Genomic DNA, 21,207 nt, shown 5'->3' with positions numbered 1-21,207 from the left:
TTTCAGAGTAGCCACATCACAGTCCCATCGCAGAGGGACTTCCTAGTTTTTTGGCAACTCTTTAACTGTTTGGTTCCTAAAAACCCTCATTTAAAAACATACTGACAGCTGGAGAGATGGCTCAGTGGTTAAGAGCACTGACTGCTCTTCCAGAGGTCTTGAGTTCAATTCCCAACAACCACATGGTGGCTCACAACCATCTATGATGTGATTTGGTGCCCTCTTCTGGCCTGCATGTGCACATGCAGGTAGAGCATTGTATACATAATAAATAAATAAATCTTAAAAAAAAAAAAAAAAAAAAAGAATACAAAGCAAAAAACATATTGACAAATACACTGACCCAGACCACTATTGGAAACCTGGTGGTTCTGTCTGACTGCTGCTCATGAGTCTCCAAAGGCAGGCAAGCTGTCTAGAAGAGAGGAGACTTAATTTAAACCAATTCAGGCCCAAATACTAAATGCCAAGGAGAAATAATAAGAATAACCCCCACTTGGTAATGAGTAGACGTATAATGAAATAAATTATAGCTCAGTGAGGTCACCCAGGGCTATATTCACTCAGAATATTCACGGGTCAACTCTCTCAGAAAAGCTCTGTAACATGGAACAAGAAAAGAGACAACTTTCTGAAAGAAAAGACATATGAGTTGGGCTTTCAAAAATCAGAAGTTCCCAAGGTGTCTTAATCACATCCCTGTTGCTGTGATAAAACAAAATGACCAAGGCAACTTTTTCTTTCAAAAAGTATTTAACTTGTGGCTTACAGTTTTAAAGAGACAGAAAGGAAGACAGCAGAGCAAACGCATGGACTCTGTTGCCTGCTTTTTTTTCTTCTAAACATCATTTTACTTTCTATCTTTACTTCTTCTTCTTTTATTATTATGTTTCTTTTTTAATGGATACATTTATATCATTACACATGAGTAAACTACATACAGCAGGAAGAACCATGAGACAATCAGGAATTATATAAACGTTACATTCATAGTGATTTGGCTATTGGTTTTTGGCAAACTTGAAGTAAACATCTTTCCTATCTTGTTGGGTCTATATGTCAGCATGAAGATCAATATCTATCATATCACCTCTCTATCAACTTAAAAAATTTATCTTGATCTAAAAATATCTTCACCTCTATCCTACTAAGCTTAATTGAAAGACTAAACTATCTGAGTGAACCAGAAGCTCAGGTTAGCAGCTTCCGAAATGAAAAATGATTGAGACGGTGTACTGCCTGAACAGTCACCCAACACTCTCTATAACACTCTGAACACTCTCTATAACATTGGAGTATTATCTTCAGCCTTCTGACCCAATACATCTGACAGACATATTTGGCAGGAACTATTGAAGACTTGCTTACCCTGTCTTGGCAGAGTTTGACCTTCAACTCTGCCTACATCTAAGCTTGTCTATTTTTAGGAAGAATTCTGTCTGTGGCAGAAACAAGGGCATTTTGCCCAGTAGCTGGTTTGCCACATTTGAGGCCAACTCCATAAGGAGGATCTTTGATGCTCATCATCTTCTTTGGGGCAGGGTGCGTGTTGCTAGGAGTTAACTTGTCTTGTTGTCAAAGAATCTTTAGAGAATAATAAAAACATCTTTAAAAGCCATATTCTGTAGGCCTCTGAGGCTTTTGAAGACCTTATTTAACTATTTTACCTTATATATCTATAAAATCATTTCTAGCTATTAGACCTAAAATATATATTCTTGTGATAAAATTAGACTAGTTCTGACAGATAATTCAATATCATTGAGTTAAAAAAATAACCTTATTTGCGAGTAACAATTAAGTCCTTGAGATGAGGAGTAGATTCAATAATCTGTCTTTTGTTCTATCCTCCCTCTATATTTCTATATCCCCCTGTCTTTCTTTTCAACTCCTATCTCCTTACATATAAAAGAAAGATAAAGGAAAAGAGAGACATCTTTGAGTCAAACGTAGTTTCTTCTCTGGTCCAGAATTTCAAACTGTCCCACACAGGACTCCTATTAAGCCTGGGATTTCACAACATTTGGAAAATGGACCACAAATGCTATCCCTGGCTTACTTAACCATTTTCCCCAATTTTGGGGGGGGACCTTCAAGTTGTTGCCTGCTTTCTGATCATTCCCTTTTGGCGGGCTGCCTCATCAGGCCACAGGGGAAGAGGACATGCTCAGTCTGATGTGACTTGATGAGCTGGGGTGATGGGGGCTCCTTTTTTCTGAGGAATAGGGGAAGCGGGATGGGAAGTAAGGGAAGGAAAGTGAGACTGGGAGGAGAGGAGGGAGGGGGCTATATAGTTGGGATATAAAGTGAATTAATTAATTTTTTTAAAGGCAGAGAAGCAGGAACAGTGGAGAGCTTATACCTTGAACCACAAGTAGGAGGTAGAAAGCAAGCAAGCACTTGGAATAACATGAGCTTTTTCAATCTCAAATGGCCTCCCCAATAAGGCCACATTTCCAAACACTTCCCAAACATTTTCACCAACTTGGGAACCAATATTCAAGCATATGAGCCTGTAAGGGCTATTTTCATTCCATCAACCATGTGAAGCCATCAAAAGAAGTAAAGGAACTGATTTCAGAAGGATGGAAATGTGTTTACAACAGAGTTATGTAACATCAAGGTGGGTGTCATGAGCCCCCAGTCATCAGAAATGGCAGGCTATGTAGAAAGCACAGAAACATACCTTCTTAATCAGTGCACTTCATAACCTCCAATGAAGACCGAAGAGTCTATTCAAGTCAAGTTTGTAAACAAACCACATCTATTTATAAGTAATATCTCATGAAATGTTGAGGTAACCTTGAGACAAGAATCTTCAGCAAACATGAAAGAAGGAAAATGGCACTGAATATTCCTTTATCTTGGGAAATGTATGTGGCCTGTGTGTGCCTAACTTGGTAGACTTACTACATAAGTAGCTAGTTTAATTAACTGAGTAAGTGACTCAGGAGAAGATTGCTATATTGAAGATGACACCAGTGATGTGTACACTTCTATAAAACCACAAAGGGTGGTAATAACACATTTGTAAACATAGGAAAACTCCTACCATAGGTCACAAAATTTAAAGTTGTTTAATGGGATGGTATATAACAATTTCCCACTATCTCAGCATAATGTAGAGCTGCAAACCCAGCTAGGCAGGAAGAGTGAATGTTGGAGGCCATCCTCAGACGCACATCACAGATCCTTTCAAGACTAAAACTAAGCCTGCTCCTGATTCTGGCCCCAGTGGGTGGATCTGTTATGGAAGTATGTAAGTCAACCTGATCCACAAGAGACTGATAAACAGACTATGTGGGGCATATGCCTATCAGAGATGCACACAAATATGTCCTCACCCATGTGGACACTGCCATAGGCTCTTACACAACAATTCAATGGAAGTAATGGACACATGAAGCCACCATCAAAAGTCTTGCCCAACTCAGTACATATGGCCCACACAGACAATTGTCAGCAACAGGAGCAGTTATTACAGTCAACTGATCTGAAGAAATGAGTTAAAGACCAGCAGGTACAATGATATTTTTTTCCACCTTACACCTGAACTGGAGCTGAGTTAACTGAAGTAACGAATGGGTTAATTCCACAGTAGCTAAAGAATATAAATATAGAAAGCATAGGTGGAAAGGGTCACTCCTATACACCATAAAGTAGTTTAAAGAAAATCCTCATATCAGGGGTGGTATACCTCACTGAGTTGTTAACCGAAGAGGACTCTGAAGCCTCATAAGATGTAAAGGCTATTGCTACTGTTGTTGGCTCTACACTATAATAATAAGACACTATTGCTGGAGACAATCCGCTTTGGTTACAGGGCATGGAGAAACGAAGCTCTGACTATGCTAGAAGCACTGTCTTTTCTGGCTGGCTTTCAAAGTACCAGAATGTGCTGTCCAGGCTGTTAAAAGGGAATTATCATCAACCATCCTGCCTGGCTGGGTATCTTACATTATACGATAATAATATGCCATCTGAGATGCCCGTGCTTGTACAATAGTGGCATGGCTATTATAGATACAACCAACAACTTTCCAAAGGCCTGCTTCACAGGAAGAAATTTATACCTGATACTATCTACAGGCCGGAACAAAAACCTATGGCTGGAGAAATCAAATGTCCCAGTGGGGAAGCAATTGCCACTGTTTTGTTCCATAGATGTGCTGTCAAAGTGCCTTCTAAGCAACTATGTTTGAGCCCATTGATCACTCTAGCCATCAGGTGCAACCAATCGTGGAAGAAACCTTGCTTTTTGTATAAATAGTATACCACAGAGATTCATAAACACTGAGGAGGCTCCTGAAAGCAAGTGACTGTTGCTATTGCAGCATTTCAATGCTGAATCAGAGATGGGAACCTATGGCACCCTTTCCAAGCCTCAGAAGACATTGCAGAAGGGAGGAAGACAGAAGAAGAGCCAGCGGAAGAGCAGAGTGCTGTGTAACAGCTTCTTCTAAATTTAAATAGTCCCCTCTGTGAGGGAGAAGGGAGGATTACAAGACTTGGGCAGTAAGCATACCTCAAAACTTTGGCAAAGTGATACATTATTCACATGACATCTCTCTGTGGTTATTCAAGCATAAAGAAATGAATGGGGGAGTCTCTCAGACCTATTGAACTGCTTGCAAGTTGTGCACTGAGCATGGTGGTTGCACATTTGCTTAGTCATCATCCATCTGTGCTTTGTTGGCTTTAGGATTTTTTTTAACATGATGCAGCTGCCATTGAGTCATCTGCTCCTGTACACAATGGTGATGAACTCACTTGTTTGCCAGGTTGAACTTTGGGAGAATCATTACTTTAGCTTGTTGCTGATTTAGAACGAGTAGATATTCGTTCACTTCTCTAAGAATGAGTTATTACAACATATATCAAATTGTGACAGCTTATAATCCTGTACAATAGTTAAAAGCAGGTGGGTTTATGTTCACAAATACTTAAATAGCAACACTATACAAATAATTTCAGTTAATATGTAAGATCTAAAAGCATGAACATTTGTTTAATCCTCATGTGTTACTCAGATACCCAAGTTTAAGAAACACAGCCTAGATCTGGGTAGGGGTTTAAAGTTTATAACCTATATTGTCCTTGGCTGGTGCCTTATTTTGAGCGGGACCCCTGGACCCAAATCTGCCTATCATAATGTTCTACTTCCAGGTTTCTAGGACCCTTTGGATCCTTCTATTTTGCTATTCTCCCATGCTTCTCTTATCTAGAGTCCCCTGGAGGGGAAGACCTGCTGGCACTCAGAGGAAGAATAGCAGGTTACCAAGAAGAGACTTGATACCCTATGAGCATATAGAGGGGGAGGAAATTCCCCTCAGGAACAGTCATATGGGAGGGGAATAATGGGAAAATGGGAGGGAGGGAAAAATGGGAGGATACAAGGGATGGGATAACCATTGAGATGTAACAAGAATAAATTAATTTTAAAAAATTAAAAAAAAAAAAAAAAGAAAAGAAACACAGCCTATGAACTCTTTGTGAAGCACAGACCTTATGAACTTCCCCAAGCCCCAACTATAGTTTTGTGGGGATAAGAAAACAGATTAAAAAAGATTAAATGGAAGAGACAGTTAAAGAGGCATCAAAGGAGTGCACTTGGATCCTCATTAAAAGCAGAAGCAACTTGACTACTTGCACACGTTTGTCTGGTCCAGTGCTGAAGATGAAGGTATTGCTTGCTCTCGGGGTTGCAGATACACAAAGACAGACATCACAGGTCATCTGTCATGTGTTCAGGTGCGAATCCAACACAGGACTGCCTCCCCTGGTAAGTCCTCAGGGGTCTATATGAAGCTTACCTAAAAAAGATAGAGGGCAGACTCACTGTGAGTCAAATCAGATGGATGCCTTCAGAGAGAAGGCTGCGAGCACCTATCACACCAATGTGAAAAGTTGTATGCCTATGACTTCAGTCAGTGTCTAAGTAAGCATGATTCTATTTTGTAGGATAAACCACAGTAACAATTAAGTTATAACCTTATAGCAGAAATTTCTTCCTCTCGGAGTCCACTCTCAAACCAGAATAGTACACAAACCTTATTACTGTATTATTCTTGCATTCTATTTATATGCATAAATATGTAGCAGCAAAACATTATCTGAACTCAGAGTTCTTTTTTTTTTTATGTGCTCTACCCCAAAAAAAAAAAAAAAAAAAAAGGAGGTAGAGATTGGCTGACAGATAAGAGAATTTCTTCTTGTTTGTAAAATTCTTACATATACATGGGTTCCTTGGCTTTTTCTTTTTTAATTTAATTAATTTATTCAGATTACAACTCAATTGTTATCCCAACTTGTATCCTCCTGTTTCCCCCTCCCTCCCACTTTCACCCTATTCCCCTCCCCTAGGTCTATGACAGAGGGGGACCTCCTCCCCTACTATATGGTCACAGGCTATCAAATCTCACCTGCCCAAGTTCTTTGTGCTCCCACTATCTCAGGTCAGGGTGTAGCACCTTGCTAAATGGCATCTTCACCCACTTTCCTGGGTGCCTGCCTACCCTGCAATGACTGGCACATTGCTGGTAGACAGTGCAAAAAGCCTGGCATAAATCTCCTGACTTGACGAAAAATGTTAAGAACCTGGCTGCTTTGTCCTGGTTCCTTATGATGGGAAAAGCCACTCGCTGGAAGTGACAATGGCTGGAAATTTTTGTGAAAACACACTGGAGATTTCTGATTATCAAATACTGATTTTTCTTTTTGCCTTTTTGGGTTTGTTTGTTTGTTTGTTTGTTTTGTATTTTTACATCAACAAAAATCACACATTATGTCCTTGAAAATATATTATAAATACATAGGAAGTTTAAGTCTCTTGAAGCTTAACTAAAATCTTTTTTTTTTTCTGGTTGAACATTTCATCCAGAACAGACACATTTCATACCTTAGCACAAGCTCCTACCAGTCCTGCCTGACCACATCTGGATGTTTTGAACAGCCCTCCAACCAGCTGGATGGTTGTGTACTAGCTCCCTGGATACTGAGAATGAAAACAGAGTAGGAGTTATAGTCTCATATTTAAGATAGAAAAATGAAAACTAGAAAGGAAGGATCTGAATTATAACCTACACAATTTACCAATACAAATTAATTGATTGACTCATAAGAAACAGAGAATATCCCTGTGAAGCTTCTCTGCACATACTCTCTCAGTCAACAAACACTTATAAACGTTACAGCTAAATGCCAGGTAGCATTGATTAAGTCTGGCTATTACCTTCCCTGGGGCTTTTTATCACCTGCCTCCAGTACCCTAGGGAATTCTCACATTTTATGAGATTCTGAAACAGATGTTGACTTTGTTCCATGCTTTGTTTCCTTCAATAAATCAGCATTAGCAAACAGTGAGGTTGAGGAGCTTGTAGCTACTAACATGCTAGCTTCCGAGCTCTTCCTCTGCCCAGGCTTCTTCCTAAGATATAGTAGAAAATAGACTTATGATCAGGTTTTCCAATTTTAAGGTTTTATTTTGTTGTGTTTTTTAAAACGGTCTGACCAAGCTGTATAAGCTTTTAATGACCCATGAAACCTGTGTCTCCCTCTCATATAACAAAGAGTAATCACTAATGATGCAGACACCTCCTCCTGCACTCAAGGGGCCCTATAGCTAGAGCTTTGAAAATACGTGACTAATAGCTTACTGCAGAACAAGGAAGCATGTTTCACCTAGTCAGTGCTTATGGTTATTTAACTAAGAAGGGAAGAAACCCTGAAAAAAGAGGAAACAAGCTTTCCTTGCTGGAAAATACTTTCAGGATGCATTCCATCTGAGGGAACCACGAATGCCAAGCAAAATCCCTTTTGGCTGTCGGTTGTATGTAACATTTAGGAAGAGAATAAGAACAGCAGGTGAGGATAATTTAAGTGTTGGTAAGAGAAGACTATGAAATTAAAGTCTGGCTTTGCAACAGTGATTGCAAAAAAGATGATGAATACATGGTGAAATTTTATTCAGTTTTAAATAAATAAAATTACAAAATGTTCAGACGAATGAAACTGGAAAAAATACATATAATGAGTAAGGTAACCCAGACAAAGATAAACAAAAGTCACATTTCCCCTCATGTATGCATCCTAGTTTAAATCTCTAACTGTATGTGTTGAATTTGGGTCTCCTAGAGACGCCAAGGAACTAGAAGGATGCCACTGATAGGTGGAAGGTTTATGTGGGTGGATATAGTAGACTGTAGGTAATATGAAAGTAGTGGAACCTGGGAGGGGATGGAAAAGTTCAAGGGGGACTCATGGAACACTGGAGAGACTAAGCAAGAGATTAGCCAAAAATTAATAAAGTGTTATGGACTAAACAAAACTAAAACCTTCTTGGATATATATATATATATATATATATATATATATATATATATATATATATATATATATATATATATATATATATATATGTGTGTGTGTGTGTGTGTGTGTGTGTGTGTGTGTGTGTATACGTATATATATATAATCAAACTTTTATAGAACATTTCAGAAAATGAGATAATGAGAAAGTAAGAGCTGTGAGATAGGGAGAAAAATACAAAATGTCATATCTCCTGGGCAAGACATGGCCACTGAAGTTATTACTCACAGAAGTTATAGAAACCTACACTGTCTACACATGAACAGAGCAGGCAACAGTCAGACAGCTACAGAGAAGGGTTTTAAGAGTCCCTATTCCTCACAGCTAAACCATTGCCTACTCATGAATTCGGGGAGAAGAGAAACCATTGCTTTCATTTGTGTATCCACTTGTAACCCTGATCAAGTTCTGATAGCTCCAATCTGAGTACATAGATTTCCTTGGTTAAATGAAATGAGTCATGGAACAACCCTACAACTTCTGAATCTGGCACATGAACTTGTGATAGTGTGGGATGCTGGTGAGCATGGATCAGAGAGATGGAAAGATAAGAAGTGAGTGTTCCCATGACATATATTGTTTAATTAATAAAATGTTCAAATAAAAATTAGTACACAAAAATGAGAACATGAAAACCACTAAAATTAAAATTATGGGATCAGTGCTCACATTTCCTATAATAATTGGGATGTAGGTTTTAGGGTTTGGATATGAGGTGTCCCTGAAAAAGCACATGACTTGAAGATTTCTGTCCCCAGCTGTTGGGTCCAATTATTGGCAGATAATTGACCCATAAAGACTCTTACCTAATCAGTGAATTCATCCACTAGTGAATTTATAATCTGGTGGCCTTACAAAGAGCCAATGGAAACATTAGAGTGTAGAGCCTAATTGGTAAAACTAAATTATTGGGGACATGCCCAAAAAGTGCTTTATTACTGGCACACCACCTACTTTCTAGCTTTATTATGCTCTTCTTTACCAAAATCATATAGTCATGGAGCAAGCACATCATGGATTAAAACCTATGAGCCTCTGAGATAAAATAAATCTGGTAGCCCTTTCTCATATTAGTCAGACTAACACACATGTGTGCCTTAGGCAGACTCACTTTTCTAGAATGATGTGGAATATGTCAGAATAGGTTTACTATTCAAGTGAGTTAAAGCCTTTGTCAATTTATAAGTCCAGTAATAAATCATAGATTCATTTCTTAAACCTTTAGTTTCTCCATTTGTTAAGGTTATATTATACATCCTATAGAAGGTGAATGGATTTAATACATGGTACATCTTGGTCAAGGCCCTATCTCTAGCATGATGGCTATTACTGTGTGATCTCCTAAAGTTTCTAAATATATTTATGGTTAAGATAATGTTGGGTTACTCCTCCCCCAACCCAATATTCATAGCAGCCTTATTCATAATAGCCAGAACCTGGAAACAGCCTAAGTGTCCCTCAGTAGAAGAATGGATAAAGAAGTTGTGGTACATTTACACTATGGAATAATACTCAGCTATTAAAAACAAGGAATTCCCAAAATTTTTGGACAAATGGATTGAGCTAGAAATGATCATAATGAGTGAGTTAACTCAGCAGAAAAAGTCAAATGGTATATACTCACGTATATCTGGACACTAGCCCAAGGGGCATGTCCCATGAATGTCATCACTTATCAGGAAAGTGGGACAGAGGGAAGGACATTCCACTGGGATTCTAGGTGAGAGAATCATGGGAGAATGGGGAAATAGAAGGATCCAGAGGGTCCTAGAAACCTACAAAAAGAACATTATGACAGGCGGATCTGGGCCCAGGGTTCCTGCTCAAACTATGGTACCAGTCAAGGACAATATATGCAGTAAACTTTGAACCCCTACCCAGATCTAGCCAATGGACAGAAATTCTTCACAGTTGTGTGGAGAGTGGGATCTGACTTTCACACGAACTCTGCTGCCCCATATTTGACCACGTCCCCTGGATGGGGAGGCCTGGTAGCACTCAGAGGAAGGATAGAGGCTACCAAGAAGAGACTTGATACCCTATGAGCATATACATGGGGAGGAGGTCCCCCTCAGTCACAGACATAGGGGAAGGGAGTAAGGGGAAAATGGGAGGGAGGGAGGAATGGGAGGATACAAGAGATGGGATAACCATTGAGATGTAATATGAATAAATTAATAAAATATATTTTAAAAAATATAATATTGGATAAACCATTTAGTAGATACCACACAGCATAGGACTAAATCATGCTCAATTTTTAAATGTTTTGTGAAATCATAAGATAAAAACACTCCCACTCAAGTAATAATAATAGAAGGAAACAGAATAGTGTGGAGCACTTGTATTGACAGCCCTGGTTCATGACTGGGCTCACCATGAAGCAAGCTGTACACACCAGTGCTCAGAGGCCCCCATCTCAGATGCTGGGAAATTCAGTGGCTATTCAGTTAACTATCATGTTAACAATGGGCATATGTGTAAGACTTGGTTGTCTGATAATTCCTGGAGTGCTCTCAAATCTCAAACATGTATCCATTCAGGTTACATGCCAGCCTGAAAGTATGAAGTTATGAAATAAATTCTTTGAAACATAGACTTAATATCTATAGCTACTAATGAAGACTCTTGTTTCTACATAGAGCTACAGTTAATGAGCATGAATACACTAGGGAATTGAAAACCTAAGCAACCAATATGAAACACACACCTTGTTGTATTTTCAGTGATATTGAGAGAACTTTTCTTTTACTCAACGTTTACAAAGTTTCACTAAAATATTATAATGAAAAAGAAAGAGGGAGGTCAACACAGCAGAAGGAGTGGCAGGGCAAGCAACACCAAGGTTTTTGATAAGAAGCCTCCAGGAATCATATTATTTTATTTTTACCTAAAATAAATATAAACTTACAGGTAAGTGCATATGTATTTGAATATCTCAAAGCACGTTAGTCTACTACTTAGACTTACAGAGCTCCCCACAAGAACCAGAATTGCAAAATTTCCTGTACCAGGCACAGTAAATTTCCTTTTGGTTGGTCAGGGTAGTCCAAGTGGCTCCCCAAACAATATAGTTTATCTACGTAACTTGTGGTTGCCTCTCAGGATCTAAAATGAGTCCTTCTGGCTATAAGCATCACAAACTCAGGAAGTAGGACTTAGATTATTTAAACTGGGTTTTGTCTGACAGCCTGGTTACTATGGCCTAACTTCCATGATTCTATAAAGTACTATGTGAGCTACTAAGGGAAGGAAACAATGAAACAGTCTTACCCAGATGCAGTACCTGTGAACTATGGCAAAAACCAGCATGGCAAGATATACAAAAAGGTACAATAAATCATCTTCACATATTGGTCACAACCAACAGCTATATAATTGGACTTAAGGCTCAATCATGCTGGTACTCAAAATCTAGCCAGCTTCCCAGTGCTAGTGAGATCCTTAGAAATGACTCGACTACCACCACTTTCCTAGACCAGCATAATTGCTTACTACTATCAAAGTCCCATTCATATGTCCACAGATACGAGTAGCTACTACCCCTCATCAAAGAAGCCTCTCTTTACAGAAAACGGAGAGCATCACAGAAAACCACAACCAGATCCAATGCAGAGATAGCAGACCAAGGGGATCATAGCCTGAACATCTACATCTACACCACAGGTCCTGCATGTATGGCTCAGGGAACATTGTGGAGAAGAGGGCAGAAAGATTAAGAGTTAGGTGCCAGGAAGTCGGCTGTGGAATAGCCTGTCCTAGAGATGGCTGCACAAGCAAAACTGGAACAATGACACTATCAGTCGACATGCTATCATGGAAGGGGAGAGATTTTTCAGGATCCCTTGCTTGGACAAAGGACTACAGGCAACCAATTACAGTTGGGAAAAGGAGAACTAACTTCTCCCAGGAATGAGTCCCCTTGTTGATTGCCCGATGTAGTCTCGTTAGCCCAAAAACTATACGCACAAACAACAAAACCAAGATCCACATATGTAACTATCACAACGACAAGAAGAGGCTATTGACTTGCAAATGGGGGAACATAGGAGGAGATTGAAGGAGGAGAGCTCAGAGGGGCTGGAAGGAGGAAAGGGTGGGAAAGAAAAGTGATGGGATTCTATCTCAATTAAAGATATATTTATAAAAAAGGACACAGATGCCAATCCTTGTTGAAATTTGGTGCTATACAATAATTTTATGTACAAAGTTACTTTTGAGGATAGGTAGACACATAAGGAATGGGAGAAATGGGAGGACACAAGGGATGGGATAACAATTGAGATGTAATATGAATAAATTAATAAAATATAAAAAAGACATACTGTAATAGTTTTACAAATTCCTACATGTCTGTAATTGTTTTAAACTAAGAAGCTAGAAAAATCATACTTCTTTTTTATATTTTAATTTCTCTTTTATGTTTTATTTTATTTTAATTTAAAATATAATTACATCATTCCTACCTCTCTCTATAGCCCCTAACATCCAAATCTTCCATGTTCCCTCCTTACTCCTTCTCAAATTTATGGCCTCTTTTTCTTTAAATCACATTGTTGCATGATCTCTCTCTCTCTCTCTCTCTCTCTCTCTCTCTCTCTCTCTCTCTCTCTCTCTGTCTCTCTCTCTCTCTCTCTCTCACACACACACACATGCATGCATATGCACACCCATATACACACACACACCCCCCACAGAAATAAATACATATATACAGCCTACTGTGTCCCTGTAGTGTTGCTCATATGTATATAGGGCTGACCATTGGTGTTGGATATGCAATACAGATTTTTAATAACATTTCAATTGAAAAGAGACCTCTAATGCAATCAGAAAGCCAGTTAACACAACAGTGCCCACAGAGGAGCGCCATTTATCCACCGGCAGAACTGCACTGTGAGACCCACATGCTACTGAGCAGCGGCTGTTCTGACTACAGCTAAGCTATGTTGAGCAGTTCAAATCAAGGTCCAGCATGAGGAACAAGCCAATCAATGTGTTCATTTTAGATATTATGTTTTAGGACTGTACAGTTGTTCACCAGTCCAATATTTAATAAGTCTTTGGCAATGAGACTAAAAATTTAGCCCAAGAACCCATTAGAGTCTTTTCCGTGATGATAACTCTGGCAGAATAGCGGGCTACTCAGAGTGTGCTTTGTGGCCTCCTTTCTGGGCACTCTATGTCCCTGCGCTTGAGCAGTTTCTATTGCAAAAAGGAGAACAGATAGATATTTAGGCAGCTACGTGATTACAGACAAAGCCTCAGACTTCCACAGCTGGATCACTGTTGTATGATACTCTCTTTAGAGACAGGGTAACCATCTATCTATGCCGCACGGTCACCAGCAACAACCAAAGAGCAATCCTACCAAGCCTGGGTTGGTAACCACCAGTGGGTTTATTTGGGTTACTTACGGACACATGGATGAGCAGTTTTAAGAGCAGCTGTATCATCAAGACACTATTGGGCAAGAACTCACCAAAGATGCACGCCTGAGTCTCCCTCCGCTGTTGGGTGATTCCTTCAAGCCCTCAGAAGTTGTTCGTCGTTTTTGTAATCTTGCTAGGGGCCTGAGAATCGCTTAAGTTTTGTTTACTTCCTGAGTCTTATGAGCCTCCGTCTTACACCTAGGAAGGGATGCTTGTGTTTAGTTTGTAGGAAATGGATACACAACAATGTCAGGACCTTCCCACAATGGCATCAATTCAGTACACAGCGGCCACCAGGCACTATTGTATTTCCTGTCAGCCGCCTTCCTTGTAGAGCAGCCGTGTTCAAAGTGCAAGGGTGGGCGTGAATTCCAGCAACTATCATGTTTTGACAGTTGCTGCAAATCAAGAGACTGTAACCTGCCAGCAAGAATTAGGCCGCAGTATGTCAGTTCTGCACCATGCTCTCTGCTCTGGGCTCCTTTAAGAGGCTCACAGAACATTTTCCACATGGCATCCTTCTGTGAGGCTCCTTTTCCTTCTGTATCTAAGGCTTGTTGATACAGCTCATGCCTTTCAATTTGTGACTGTTCTGTGCTTCATAATAAAGATTGTTACTTTCTGCTTGGTTAGGCTCCTGATCTTGTGCTATTCCCACAGGCTTTTAGCCTCCTTTGGATAAAGCCCATGTTCATGCATTTTTCCTAGTTTTTTCTACTCAAATTCATAGCTTTGTATGTGCTGAAGTCAATTCTACAGAGATAGCCTGCTCCTCTGTTAGCAAGATAAACCACACCGGAAGGACAGGGTTGTTTCTTGGCATTCAGTAAATATTATTTTGTATACTGCAGCCTTAGATCTCAGAAATGACTTCCCTACAATGGATTGCTTGTTAGGGTTTACAACTGTATCTCTGCAGACACATTCTCAGTTCAATGTTTTCCAAATAGACTTCTACTAACTTTCCAATAAGGTGCACAGGGACACCAGTGCCTGCCAGGATGCTGCTGGATGATTACAAGTGAACGCGCTGTCAGTACGTTAACAGGTACCTCCTACAACACCCACACTTTTGTCTTTTTTTTTTTTTTTTAAAGCTCATTTTGTATGCTAGTTGAGGCCGGTACAATAGACCGTTTTAGTCCATAAGCTGTTTTCTGTAATCTTCCCAATAGAATGATTCGTTACCCATTAGTGTGGTCTTTTCCTGCACAATTCTCTAAGTGTGTGACTGGAAGACCCAACCCTGGAGAGAAAAGATACAGCCACAAGCTCCTGTCTAATCAACCTAATGTGTGAAGACTGCATCCCTGGAAGCTAAAGAAGAGCATACATCTGCCTTACAGTGAGATGACCTCATTATTTAACTCTTCAGGGGTAACATACTCTTATAGAAAGGAGATGGCAGGCAGGGCTGGATTTCCACAATATATTTCATCAGAGTGTTCTCCAACCTCAGAGTTCCTGTTGCAGTCACCAAGCAGCAGTGGTCCCATAGGAACAGCAAATAATGCGCATGATGGCAATCTAGCCTGTGTCATGCTAACTCAGAAAACCCTGTTTTATTATTCACTGACGCCCTTCTTACACTTGGAATGTGCACTCTACCTTAAAAAAGTAGTAGCCTTATTACATGTAAAGGAATGTCTCTGTTATGAAGTTCTGTAGTTTTTAGACAAATGTGAGCGTGACAAGGCTGTATCTATAGGAGGAGGTGGGATAATACAAACTCAGTGTGCACATCTTTCTGACTACACCTGTTATGCAGTTTTCTAGCATTCTAGAAAACATATTTCCTGAAAGAAAGGAAGTTGTTCACATACATGCATACTGACCATGGGGTTCTACTGTGCATAGCAGTATATCTGCCAAGTTCTCTGCTAACTATATATTCACTTCTTCATTTTTCTTTTCAACTCAAAGGAAAGAGATACAGCTGTAATCGCTCCTAGTGGTGCAGGTGCTAAGGAACTTGGACTAATAACATAGAATGTTTGGAAGCCTTAAGGTGGAACTGATGAATGATGATTCTACAGAGAAGGATCAATGTAAGCAAACTTATGGACAAGGAAAAGTGGTCTATTCATATTCCAATGGATATTCTGGATAATTGCCTTTTACTTCTATCTCCTTCCTGCTCTGGCATATTGAAATCTATTTGATCAACATTTTCTAGGAAATCTTTATATAAACAAAATAGCCCTTCAAGATGACTGGACACTGCTTTGAGGACTATCGTAGAAAGGTGGGTTTGGCTCAGCCAGAGCCTTTGCCTGATTTCTCTGAGAGAAAATTCCAGGCTCTTTATAGCCATAGTCTTTACAGAATGGGGCAGAGTCTCATGAAGCTTTTTGTTTTCCAGCTTCCATTACAGATAGCTATATGATTGCTTCCTATCCAACAACATATGCTCTGGGGTAGCAGTAGGTGCCAGGCATGGTAAGGTTATTTGGAGGTAGTTTTTCTTTATACCCCCTAAACACAGACACACAGAGAACCTATTTTTCTATCATCACCTTTTATCTTCCCTTTTCTTTTGGCTTGAATGCAGAATTAAAGCTCAAGCTGCAACAGCCATCTTGTGGCCATGATGTGAAAACATTAAACAATGATCAGATTAATTACAGACATGCCAGCTTTGCTCTCCCAGTCTTCCAGAACAGTACAATCAGTGAAGGTCTGGACCCAGGGGAGCCTGCCCATACTGATGCACCAACCAAGGACAATGCATGGAGTAAACCTAGACCCCTGTTCAGATGTAGCTGATGGACAGCTCACTCTCCACATGGAGGGGAGGGAACAGGGACTGCCTCTGACATGAACTCCGGGGCCCATGATTCTCTTCAATAGAGTGTGGTCAGATTGTGAGAGATCTGCTCCCTCCCCACTCCCCATCAGAGTTAGAGAACTAAGGGAGGGGAACAGGGTGGAAGAGGGAGGGAGAGTGGGAATGGGAGGATACAAGCCAGGGGTAATATTAATGATGCAACGTGAGTAAATTATAAAAATTAAAAGGTTTTTTTAAAAAGAAGCATTGCGTTGCTTCTGGAATTTTCTACTTTATAAAAAATTATTTTAGGATTGATCTTTGGAGTAACTTTTGCTCAAAGTAGATAAATAAATCTTGTACTATCTTTAAATTATTCTAGAATTCATACAGTTCTCGAGAAATAAAGGCAGAGTGCTCACCATGTCATTTTGGATTCCAAAAATCACCTGAACCTTGATGACCTCAGAGAGAAGAGAATGGATTACAGTTGAGACATTTATCCCATAGTATCCTGGGTACCTCACCAACACACATGAGAATATGTTTGTGTTTCTCATCAAGACTGCAGTGAATTTTTGTCCCTTTGCTTTTGTGACCACTTGAAGCACCATCATCTAAGGAGCATGGTGGCAGACATGGAGGCAATTTCTGTCCCCTCACTGATCTTTATCCTTTTACCAAGCATGTTTTGGAAGTAAAGAATGGAAGACAAGAAATGTCTTGGGATAGAAGACAACCTGTACTTCCTGGGGGGTGGTTGAGAGCGATAATGAGAATCTCTGAAAAACATAAAATAGATCAAATGAAAGAGCTGAAGGAATGGAACAGGGGACAGGCTAGGGATCCTCTGCACTGGCGGAGGGGACGTTCCAGAATTTAATAAGACAGGAATGATTCTTTCTAGGTTGTATTGTTCTTAATGTGACCGGGTCTTCAGTAGGACTGCTTGGGGTCACAACTACACAAACATATCTAAATTCCTAATACATGCATGGACAAAGAGGTAATCAATGGACCAAAACAGCTTAGGAGTACATGTAAGGAACCTCTCTAATTCACAAGTAAATTCAGTAGCTAGCTATCCATGGAAACATCAATAAGTAGAAGAATCCTAGAACATCACAGTAAAAGGATGATAGAGGTTAACATGTACATTGTACCAATAAAGAAGCTGAGGTTTAAATAGGTTAATAGACTTTTCCAAGGTTATTCTCAAGGTTCATGCTGAGTTCTGTGGCATGATCATTTGAATCTCCTGCTTGCAATTTCCACAGATAAGACTGTAGTTGAAGACTCATGCCTGTATTTTATGCATCTCAGACCTATGGGAGCTACATGAAACTATGAATGACACTTGCTTCAAGAAGAATGGAAGAAGTAAATTACAGGGAAAACACAGTTGACCTTGGGTAGTGACAGCTGCCAACAACAGAAGGTACATGTACTCATCTGCCCTGACACTAGGAAATGAAGCTACGATGAAAAGAAAGGTGTTCTACAGGTGCTGTCATCCAACCTCGTGCCTCAGGGCCTGTAAATACTGCCTGCATCATTCTGTGAGTACAAACCAAGTAAAGAGGGCCAAGCAATCTAGGTTTCAGACCTTTAATGCATACACAAGGTATTGAAATAAACTTGAGTGAACATTTGACATATTCCTTCTGAAAAGAAGATGCTGGCAGAAATGAGAACAGATTCTAAGCAGTTGCAACCAGGGGGTATAGAACACCAAGCCTCATGTGCTTTGACCTTCAAGTAAAGGACAAAGAGAGATGGAAAACTGAAGGCTCACAGGCATTAACTCCACAGGACACCATGGGCCAGCAAAATGAGTAACGCAAGGGCCTCTGATTCAAAATAATGATGCCATAGAGCTCCCAACTTGAAGGACAACATCCCCCCATTATCGAGGACCTCATTTTCATATGGTAAAAGATGGAATCATCTACCTAGCAAGGAATTCTAGTCACTGACAGGGCCCACTTTCTCATCAGGTTTTGAAATTCAGTGGCTACGGGACCTTGCCTAGGGCTTCAGGCAGAGCTCTAGTTAGATTATTGAAAATGTTAATATTGATCAGAGAATGTTTTTTGTATTTAGCAGCTTATAGGTTAGAAATTTGGAACTTCTATTCCGTATGATGCAATAAACCAGACAATGTAAAAAAAAAAAAAAAAAAAAAAAAAAAACCCTCCAAGAATTAAATTCCTGTAATTCAGGTGAACAGCCACTGCAATGATTAACAGAGTACACAAGGATAAAAAATAAGGGATAGGAAGACAGGATTCATCCTTTGGACAGCACTAGGTTTGTCCCAAAGTGTCATTATGTCAAACTCCAAGAGGGTATATTGGTTCACCACAGCATCCAGGTGCTCTAGAGTTCTCAGGCTCCCTTCCAGTTGTATGGAACATGTGACTGAAGACAGGAGTGACAGCCTCAAAATAGACACTAGTTATTTCCACAAAAGCTATCCTCCTTCAGCCTACCCAAGTACCTGGAAACAAAGGAAAATGGAGATGGCACCAATAGAAATTGTTCTGACCTCTAAGAAAGTATTCTTAGAGCTCAGCATCAAAAAGAGGCCTCAATCTTTGTCAGATTACACATGAGTAATAATTTTATATTTTATTATAAATTTGAGGATGAATTAGTTACTAAAATAAAAGATTACTAAAATGTACATTTTTCTAAAAAATATAGGAAATGGCACCATGAGTCTTGGTAAGAAAATAGTGCAGTGAAAAATGACTCCTATGTAATACTCAGATAATCCAAAAAGAGCTAGAAACTAGAAGATGTCAGCACAAAGAGAAAGTACAGATGTGTGGTTTTCTCTACTTTGGTTCTGACTGAATGAACGATAACAAGATAAAACCTTTCTCAAACTTGATATCCTGGGCCTGAAACTCAGTACAAACTTAAGAAAAGTGAAAACCTGGATCAACAGCCCCCAGAAGGAAATCTCTTTGAACATTGCCTCAGATGGCGACAACCTCATGGTAGTTTGTATCACTTTCTAGAGGCACTGTATTGATCAGGAAGACAAGTAAGAACTGACCACCTGACCAAGAACTGATCTCAACTGCTACTGCACCTCCTTGAGCCCATGAAATTGATTGCATCCTAACTTGGAGCCTCCATGTAGTTCACTTGTCTGTTCAAACATTATTTTGATCTTTGTCTTTTACAGATAATGAAAGGAAGCATTAATGAATACTCATCTTAGGGGCTCAACTACATCTTTGAGTGGCTTCTTTGGAAGCAAACCCCAGCAGAAATTAAATAAAATGTATCTAAGAACCAGTGCTTCCTGACACTGAAGCAGAGGCAACACAGGGCAGGATCCTGAGTAACAGAGAAACCAAGGAGAGAGACTCAGCTCTCCTACTTTCCACCTACACCAGTTTCAGATCAGCAGTGCAAGCAGAAAGCACTTCAAACAGAGCTTGGCAATGCCACCCCTCACCCGATGCAAGACTGGAGGGGTGGGGACCAGGAAGACTTAATGTGTGATGGCAGGGAAGATGGCTCCATGGAAGGTAGCTAGAAGCTGCAGAAATGACCCTGTATAATGTCCTTGAATGCAGATCTTATATGTTCATTGAGGAGTGAAAACTGCCGGAGTTCTTATGAAGAACTCTGAAAATGCATCTAACTTAACGGTTTCAGAATTCTCATGCACATGGTAGCAGGCCACGTTCAGACAACCCGGCAGGACAAGATTCAAGGTAGAATAGGCTTCACCACACATAGTCTTCAGGAAAACCTCACCCCAGCAGTGAGGCTAATTAAGCTAAGAAGGCCTTGCTCTTTAACTTCCTGCACAGAGCTTAAAGCAAAATTGGAAGAGGTCAGAGAGTCCAAGTAACAGCATTTCAGAACACATCAGAACTACCTGAAAGAAAGCAGCAAGATCTACTACCCGAGGGTGGAAAATTCAAACTGTTCTGTAATTCATAAAATGCTAAAAGGCAGGCACAAAAGCATAGTAGTGTTTGCACCAAAAGCAAGAATAATAATCAGTCAATAGAGCAAGGATCCAACTGGCAGGAGCAACAAAGTTAAAGGAGAGCCACGAGCCAGCGGTGCTAAACGTGGTCCACACACTCAACAATATTGATGATGCCCAGAGTTAATGCAGAAGAATCAGAGAATACTACTAGCTTATTGAAAAGACAACCACTGAGTTCAAAAAAATAACAATAAGCATGCTATTGCAGGTATATCGAAATGTGAAGACTCTAGGGAAAGGAGGAATATTTAGACAAACTTATTCATTGCATTGAACTGAACAGCATATGGGCATCCAAGAGACATGTTTTAGCATAAAATGTGGAGGGGCAGTTAACTCAGCCCTGTTTGTGCATGTCTCCATTTCCTTGTGACAATCCAAGCCCCACCCATCAGCTTAGATTTTTATTGCTGTAGTGGTTAGAAAGTGAAGAGAGAGACACTTTCTCAGAAGTTGATAAGTTATTAACCACTGTCAGTGTTGAATGCTTAAGGGTATGTCAATCAAGAGCTTTATGTGGATAGACACATTAAGACTTATGCATACCGGGTAAGATAGACAAATGTGTCACCCTCACCTAGGAAATGTGAGACTAAACTGCAAAAGAATTTACTCACTATCT

The sequence above is a fragment of the Acomys russatus genome, chromosome 4 (assembly GCF_903995435.1).
Source record: "Acomys russatus chromosome 4, mAcoRus1.1, whole genome shotgun sequence".
Taxonomy (NCBI): Eukaryota; Metazoa; Chordata; class Mammalia; order Rodentia; family Muridae; genus Acomys; species Acomys russatus.
Note: the sequence above shows the minus strand (reverse complement) of the source record.